This window comes from Bombus fervidus, chromosome 12 (assembly GCF_041682495.2).
Source record: "Bombus fervidus isolate BK054 chromosome 12, iyBomFerv1, whole genome shotgun sequence".
NCBI classification, from domain to species: Eukaryota; Metazoa; Arthropoda; class Insecta; order Hymenoptera; family Apidae; genus Bombus; species Bombus fervidus.
In genome coordinates this window covers 10,344,636-10,352,804 of record NC_091528.1, presented here as the reverse complement: position 1 = coordinate 10,352,804, position 8,169 = coordinate 10,344,636, and positions in this window count along the sequence as shown.

The following is an 8,169-nucleotide window of genomic DNA, read 5'->3' as shown; positions in this document are numbered from 1 at the left end:
GGGGTGGGTGGTCTTAAGTGCAAAACAGATTAACGAAAATCACGATATAATTCTTATTTATTAACTAACTTAATCAACAATATTTCCATAATAACAGCCGATAGGATGAATCGTTGAAAACGTCAGAACGGTGTTGTAAGATAAACATTTTTCTTAACTCAAAGTTATAAAACAACTTTATAAAAGTTCCAGTCTCTTATAAATACAACCTGCCAATTTCAGAAGGGTATTAGAAAAGAAAGACTCGCACGCGAATTTCACGCGTGCACACTGTGTACGTTCGTAACGCACATGTTCTAGGCAGTAACTATACCTAACAAAGTACACGTAACAATTATTCGGTTCATCAAAAGACAAAGTCTCTCCTAAAGGGTTTTCTCCGGATTTTTTACATGCGTACTATCTGTGTTCTTATCGGCGAGAAGAGTTTCAAAATTGCATTAGATGATCGTCAATCGGATAAACGTTCGATCAAGGGACGTGAAAGGAAGAAGAAAAAAGAAAAAAAAAAAAGAAGAAAATACGGATAAGCAATTACACGTACGAATAATTGTACATACGTATGTAGCAATCGCATTGCCAGTTACACGAGAAGGCGCGAGACTCTTTCGAATGATAATTAGTCGAAGGAGATTGACTCGATAGGACGATAGATACGCAATGACAAGTTGAAGAGGCGTGTAAATTACAAATAATAACGAACAATACAAAATGACAATAATTAATCGATGGTCTCGAAGAAGATCACGAACAATGGAACAACAGTTTTTCCTTTTCGTTGTTAGACAAACTAGTAAACGTTCGTCTATAATCTTAGTTTCCTTAGATTTTTCATAAAACTCGTGTCGAACGAAACACGGCACTGATATCGTTATAGAAAACGGCGAGTCGTGTGTAAAGAAAGATTGAACGATACGCGCCGCGCGATGTCCAAACGATATAGAAAAAGGTTAAAAATTAAATAACGAGCATACGGTAACTTTTAACACGAAAGATGTACGTATATTATGAATTATTCGTGGGACAGTTGATTGACCCACGCAGCCTTACTGGGCCTTATTAAAATATGTATCTTTGCATCATTACTAAAAGTCTATGTACTAATTTAACGATAAAGCATAAATATTTAAACGAACAAAACGATTACAAGATTGAGAGAGAGAGAGAGAGAGAGAGTGTGTGTGTGTGTGTGTTTGTGTGCGTGTATGTGCGCGTGTGTGTGAGAAAGCAAGTGACGAAGAAGAACGCGACGATACGAGAATGGAAGAAGTATAATCGCGATGGGAGATAGGAGAGAGAAAAGGAAAATGTAGTAATTGAGAGGGAATAGAGAAATATACACGCATACGCAAATCCACGTGAAAGTCATAAATTTATTCGTGTTGATTAGTTTGATTGGACTATACTAGCAATAACGAGGAGAGAAGAGAAAGAAAGACGATGTGAAATGTCATTTGATAGGAAAGGATAGAGAATTACGAAGAAACGAAGATAGTAGTACGTACAAAGCTTTCGAATGGGAAGTAAATAATTAATTAATTTAAACGAATCGATGTAAAAGATTGCCTGTTTATCCGATACGATTTCAGTCGCGTTTGTTTCTTTCGGGAATCAAACCGATGATTCGGTAATAACGAGAAACGATATTTTTGAGGAAAAAGTGTAGACGAAATACAAACTACGATGAAGGTAGTTTATTTAAGAGTTATTAATAGTTTGTTATTTATTTTTTATTAAAGAATGAGAGCGAGAGCGAGAGCGAGTACGAGAGAGAAGAAGAAGAAAATACGTGTGCGTGTATCGGTGAAAGCGAATGAGGGAACGAAAGAAGAACAAAGTATTTCGCCATTTCGTCGTTTGCCTAACTACAAAAGCGAGAAAAAGAAAATAAAAAAAAAACTGATTGCGTCCAAAGTAAGATTTAAAGCAACTTTAGACAAACACATTTCCAGTATCGATAACGAATATTTCGTTAACTGCCCCTGTTTTCTCTTCAACTACGATTATTATCACCATTACCATTATTTCCTTGACTCTTCCTTTTTCTCCTTTTTCACCTTTTTCTCCTTTCCAATTACTTCAGCCTCTACTGTTATCGTTATCGCTAACTCTGTCATCAACGCCACTGTCACCGCTGTTTGCTGCTGCTACTGCTTTTGCAACTATCGCCACCGCTATTGTTATTGCTAGTAACTATTACTAGTGCCAGCGTTATTGCTAATGTCAATTCCTTGATCATTATCAGTACTGTTACCGGTCCATTGGTCACTTTTGTTCATTATCGCTATCGTTGCTACCACTATCGCTACCACCATCGCCGCCATCGTTCTCCTACTATTATCACTAGCATCACTCAACACCATCATCTCAACTACACTACAATTATCGCAACAAATTCCACTGTCAATAGTATTATAAAATAATACTTGTACCATTATAATCAGTACCATCGTCGATTCTATCATCATTACCCCTGACAAAAAGATTGTTATCATTAGTCCTACCAATGCTACTAGTAAATCCATTATTAGTAGTATCGCTGGCCTTACTGCTGTTGCTGCTGCTACTGCTGCTGCTGCTATTGCTGCTGCTGCTGCTGCTGCTATTATCACCGTTGCTGCTGCTACTGCTACTGCTGCTACTGCCGCTGCTACTGCCACTGCTACTACTATCGCTACCGCTATTACTATCGCTACTACTACCGCTACTACTACCGCTACTGCTACTACTATCGCCATTCCCATTACATTGGAACGCTGACATTTGATACGTCTATTATCACCTTTATTACCATTTGATCTTTTTTTCATTTTTCGAAAAGAATATTTTCTTCGGTGGAAATGTTAGGAGCACGTAAGGGTCTCCGCAAAGCCTTTAACAAGCTCAAGGACTGCGTTTATTAACTACTTTATTATAAAAAAGAGTAACAATAATAATGCCGATGATAATAACAAGAATGATAACGATAGTACTACCGGTATTAATATTAATATCAATATTAACAATAATAACAATACTAATGATAATAAGTACAATAATAAGGATAAGAGAAATCAGAATAAGAATATTATTGATGATCAGATGATGATAATAATAATAACAGCAAGAATGATGATGGTTCATGCTGTTAAAATTAGTATTATTATGATAATTATTTCTATTACTATTATTACTCCTACTCCTACTCCTACTACTAATACTATTACTATTACTATAACTATTACTATTACCATTACTATACTATTACCATTACTGTTACTCCTACTACTATTACTATTACTATTACTATTACTATTACTATTACTATTACTATTACTATTACTATTACTATTACTACTACTATTACTACTACTATTACTACTACTATTACTACTACTATTACTACTACTATTACTACTATTATTACTACTACTATTACTACTACTATTACTACTACTATTACTATTACTACTACTATTACTATTACTATTACTATTACTATTACTATTACTATTATTACTACTACCATTACTACTACTATTACTACTACTACTATTACTATTACTGCTTCTACTACTACTACTATTACTACCACCACTACTACTACTACTGCTTCTACTACTACCACTACTACTATTACATACTACTACTACTACTACTACTACTACTACTACTACTACTACTACTACTACTACTACTACTACTACTACTACTATTACGTACTATTACTACTAAAACTATTACTGTTACTATTGCTACTGCTATTGCTACTACTGATGCTGTTGTTATTACTATTACCACTAGTGTCACTACTAATACTAGTACCATTACTCCTACTATTACTCTATTACCACTACTATTATTATTATTACTATTGCCATTATTACTACTACTGCTGTTGCTGTTACTGTTATCATTACTAAAATTGCTGTTGCCGCTGCTGCTGCTATTACCACTGCTGTTACTATTAGTACTATTAGTACTACGACTAACGATAATTATAACGATATCGATGGTAATAGCCGTTACGATAATAACGAGTATAGTTGTATAACGATAATAATAACGTTGATTATAATAATGATAACGATGATGACGATGATGATATAGTGGTAACAATAATTACGATACGAAAGTAATAATAGCTCGTAAGAGACGACGAAGAAAATGTGTTCGGTTGTAAAACTTTTACCGAAAGCAATTAAGTCTATCCTTTCTAGATTAAGGTTTTCAAGGAAAAAAAGAAAAGAGTATAAGGAAGAATAAGCAACCACGCAGATCCAAACTATTCGCTATCGATTTAAGAAAGAATAACGAAGAAGGAATAAGTCGATACTTTTTACTCGATCTGTCATCTCAATCAGTGTCCTTGTATCTTCGGTAATGATCTAAAACAATGATACCTCTTATCGTTCCTATTTATATAGATCGCTTATATAGATAATACATTAATTCACGAGAAAGGAAACTTGTAAACATACTGTAATCATCCTTTACCTCGCTGAAAGCGAGTTTTTTTATCTTGTCAAAGTAATGCTTGCACGTATACACACAAAGTCGTCAAAGTTGGTTAATTTAAGTAAAAGATTCTAGTGATTACGGAAAGGAGAACAGAACGGAAGAATGCGAGCCAGGGAAGAAAGAGTGTGCGTTGTGAGTTTCTGTGAACGAAGATAGAAAGAAATTGAGAAAATGAGGTTCGAGTAACGATAATGACAAATAACGATGAATAAACGAAGACGAATAGAGCGAGAATGATAGGACGAGCGAATGCAGACACACATTTCGTACGAATCGTGGCATATGGTTGATTTCTCGGTAATGTAGAAATATTACGTCCATACATAAGATAGGAATGTGATGGTTGGCGATAGTCGCCGTAGGAACGATAGAGATTCGAGCCTGATGAAAATGACGCGAAGATCGACTGCGAGCCAGAAGAACGGCGAACGTCGCTTATAACGTCGAAAAGTAATTTGCTAATCGCGTAGTTACGGCGCCAGGGAGAACAGTAGAATTCCTCAACGAGATTGCGTTTTCATAGCGATACTAGAAATACTTGCCTTTCAGACAAAGCGAGACCCACCGAAAGCGTGCAGTGTGAAATGCAAGTTTGACAACTTATCGTCGATTAATTTCTCCAATTACCAAAGTCACGTACAAAGCCAATCTTTTATTTATCGTACTCGCCACTACAACCTTCTTTTCTCCAACGATTCTTTTCTTTTCTTTCTTCTTCTTTTTTTTCTTTTTTTTTTTTTTTTTCACAAACTGATCCCTTCGGAATCTAACGATACCCGTTAGGTACTTAATACTTACCTTCTATGCATGTAGATATTTCGAAACAAAAAGAGAACGTGGACGGTACACGTTGGCAAATGCGAAGAAAGGCATTCGCCAGCCAGTGGCTGCCGACTCGTCTTCTTATTGTTAGTCGAGCAGGAAAATAATACAAAAATCGACCAATTATCGATCGGGTATCGTTTTCTTTTTCTTCATTCTCCTTTCTACGTCCTTAGCGCTTGCAGCTGTTCACTCGGTAAGAGACCAGTCTGATCGATCGCGATATGGCTGTGTATCGTGCGGCGATATCCGCGTACAACCGATCGATCCACGTATCTACCATGTTGTTTTCCTTCTCGTCTTCCGAAACAACGGAAAGATAGAACTCGCGATCGAACCTGCCGATCGATCCTCTATGTATTGTGCGATGCAGATTCAAAGTGCCTTATGACAATTTGTTCGTACCGTAAGAGCAACGCGTATACCGGCTTACCACGAATAACGAAATGCTTGCGAAACAACTGGTAAGGTGTAAAGGAAGAGAAGAAGGGAAGGAAATGTTAGGAAGAAAAACGTTGCCCTATCGACGATCGAGCAGGAGCGTCGTTCGAACTTATTCGCGTGAAGCGTACTTATTCGCGCCGTTATCGTACGCGACGTATCCAAGAGAATAGCAGAAACGAGTTCGAAGAAAAGGAAACGGTAGATAGGGTAGAGAGGTGGCAGGCTATGAAAGGAGAAGAAAGAGAATGAGAAGCAGCAGCAGCAGTGATAGTTGTGAAAAAGTAGGTAAAAAGCTAACCGACCACGACAATGACGGAAACAACAACGACGGCGAAGACGAATGTTTGCGAATGTAAGAAAAAGACGGGAGAAAGATCGCGTCGACAAGAGTCGAGCTCGAGTTCACAAAATTCGCCTTAAAGATTATTTACCGTGTTCTTTTCGCGATTGGCGGCAATCTCGTTGCATCGTCTTCAGCTTCGACAATGTAAAGTGTATGCACTTTCTTTCTGTTTATAATCGCGTATATCCGAACGCTAGTAAAAAGCACGTAGGACAGCTTGAAAATTAACTTTAAAATTCGAAAACGCAACTACGCTGCTTTGTTCGCGTTCTCGGAAAACTGACCGAACGCGTCGTTATCGAGATCGTCGTTCTCTTTTTTCTACCCAGAAATAAAATCCGACGATTGACAAGTTACCAAAGAACAGTTGCCACTGTCGATGACCAACAATTCTCCGAATACTTTCGACAATCGTTAATTGTCATGAACGGTACTCTCACAGCATTCGTTCATTTTAGAATCGTTCGTTGTTCCTATCAGTTTCCCGCGCTACATGCAATCTATAGATTTTTGTACTTTTCCCCTAAATCAATAAAAATCCGCGCTCTAATTATAGCATACCTCGCCTCACTCTATTTGGCAAAAGATTCTGAAACTATTAAAAGAGAAATCTAAAACTTACCACTTGTGACTCGTCTAATATTCGCTAATATTATTCCTTAGTAAATTATTACGCAAAAATATTCTGATCGTCAAGATTTGTACACGTATATTCCATGCCATTGATTAATCGTATTTCGATCGCGTTTACGAGCCTTTCGATCTCGCAACCCTTTCTTTCGAAACTTTCAACGCCCACAAACCGGCGTGCAAAAGATCTATCTTGTCTTTCCCTCCTCCTTTTTCGTTTCATCCGACGTCCCTAAACATTCTCGCACACGTTCAATCGGCGTCGTGCCTCGTTCAGATTAGTCGAGTTACTGGAAATCGAGTCTTTCGAGTGCAAGTCACCTGACTTCTATTGGAAAATAAGTATCGTACAGGATGTGGTAATTGGTGCAAATTATCGACGTTTATTTTCTAGTCATTTCTTCTTCGTCGCTAGCTTCCTCGTCTATCCTTTCGATTATCCCTGAAATTTCGCTTTTGCCTGAAACCTCGTTCAGATTCTTCAAATTATTTCGATACGAACGACTCGAATTCGAGCAACTTGGAACCATCTTACCGGCTTCAACTTGTTGTCTACTCTATTCTTCTTTTCACTAGTTAATCGCTTGACACCAAGTGCTCGTCTACGCGCCTTCTCCTCTCTCTATCTGTCTGTCTGTCTGTCTGTCTGTCTGTCTGTCTCTCTCTCTTTTCTCCGTTGCGTTTCATAACTGCGAAACTACCCTACAATTTTCAATTTTTCTACGGGCGAAAGGTACAGAATCAAATGGCTAGCAATGTTATTTACAAGCACAACGCAAATGATAACTTTTCTATTTTTCACCTAATATTAAATGATAATAAAACGTTTCTTTTTTTCACGCTTGATCGAGCCTCCGTGTAAAAACTGAAAATTCTTGGGTAGTTTTATAATTATTAAACGCATTGTATCTACACTACCGTCCATGACTATTTTGGACATTTACTAGTTATTGCAAATATATAGGATATACTTCAAATGAAAGTCTTTCGTCTAATTTGTACCTCCCGTCGTATGCTCATTTTCTGATGAAGCGTTTCTTTAACGGAATCTACGTTTCATTTTCATGTTACCATTATTTTGGTAATTGTACGAAAGCACCGTTAAACGCAAAACTTAATATACGATACGAGACCGAATATACTTGGACTTGATTAATTAGCGTGTAAGCTAAACTGCTATAATTAAACTGCAGATTTTTATGCATTTGTGGAAAATTTGATGGTACAAAAGTGCACACGGTGTATACAATCTATAAAACATCCAAACTTGAAAACTGAAAAATGCTAAGTAGCACACTTTAACTTTAATTCAAGAGAAGAGTATGGATGGTAGTGTATCTGTTTATCTATTTATTTAATATATAGTTATATCCGTCTGTCCGTCCGTGCGCCTGCTTGCATACTACCCGCCTAACTTGCATGCCTGGCTG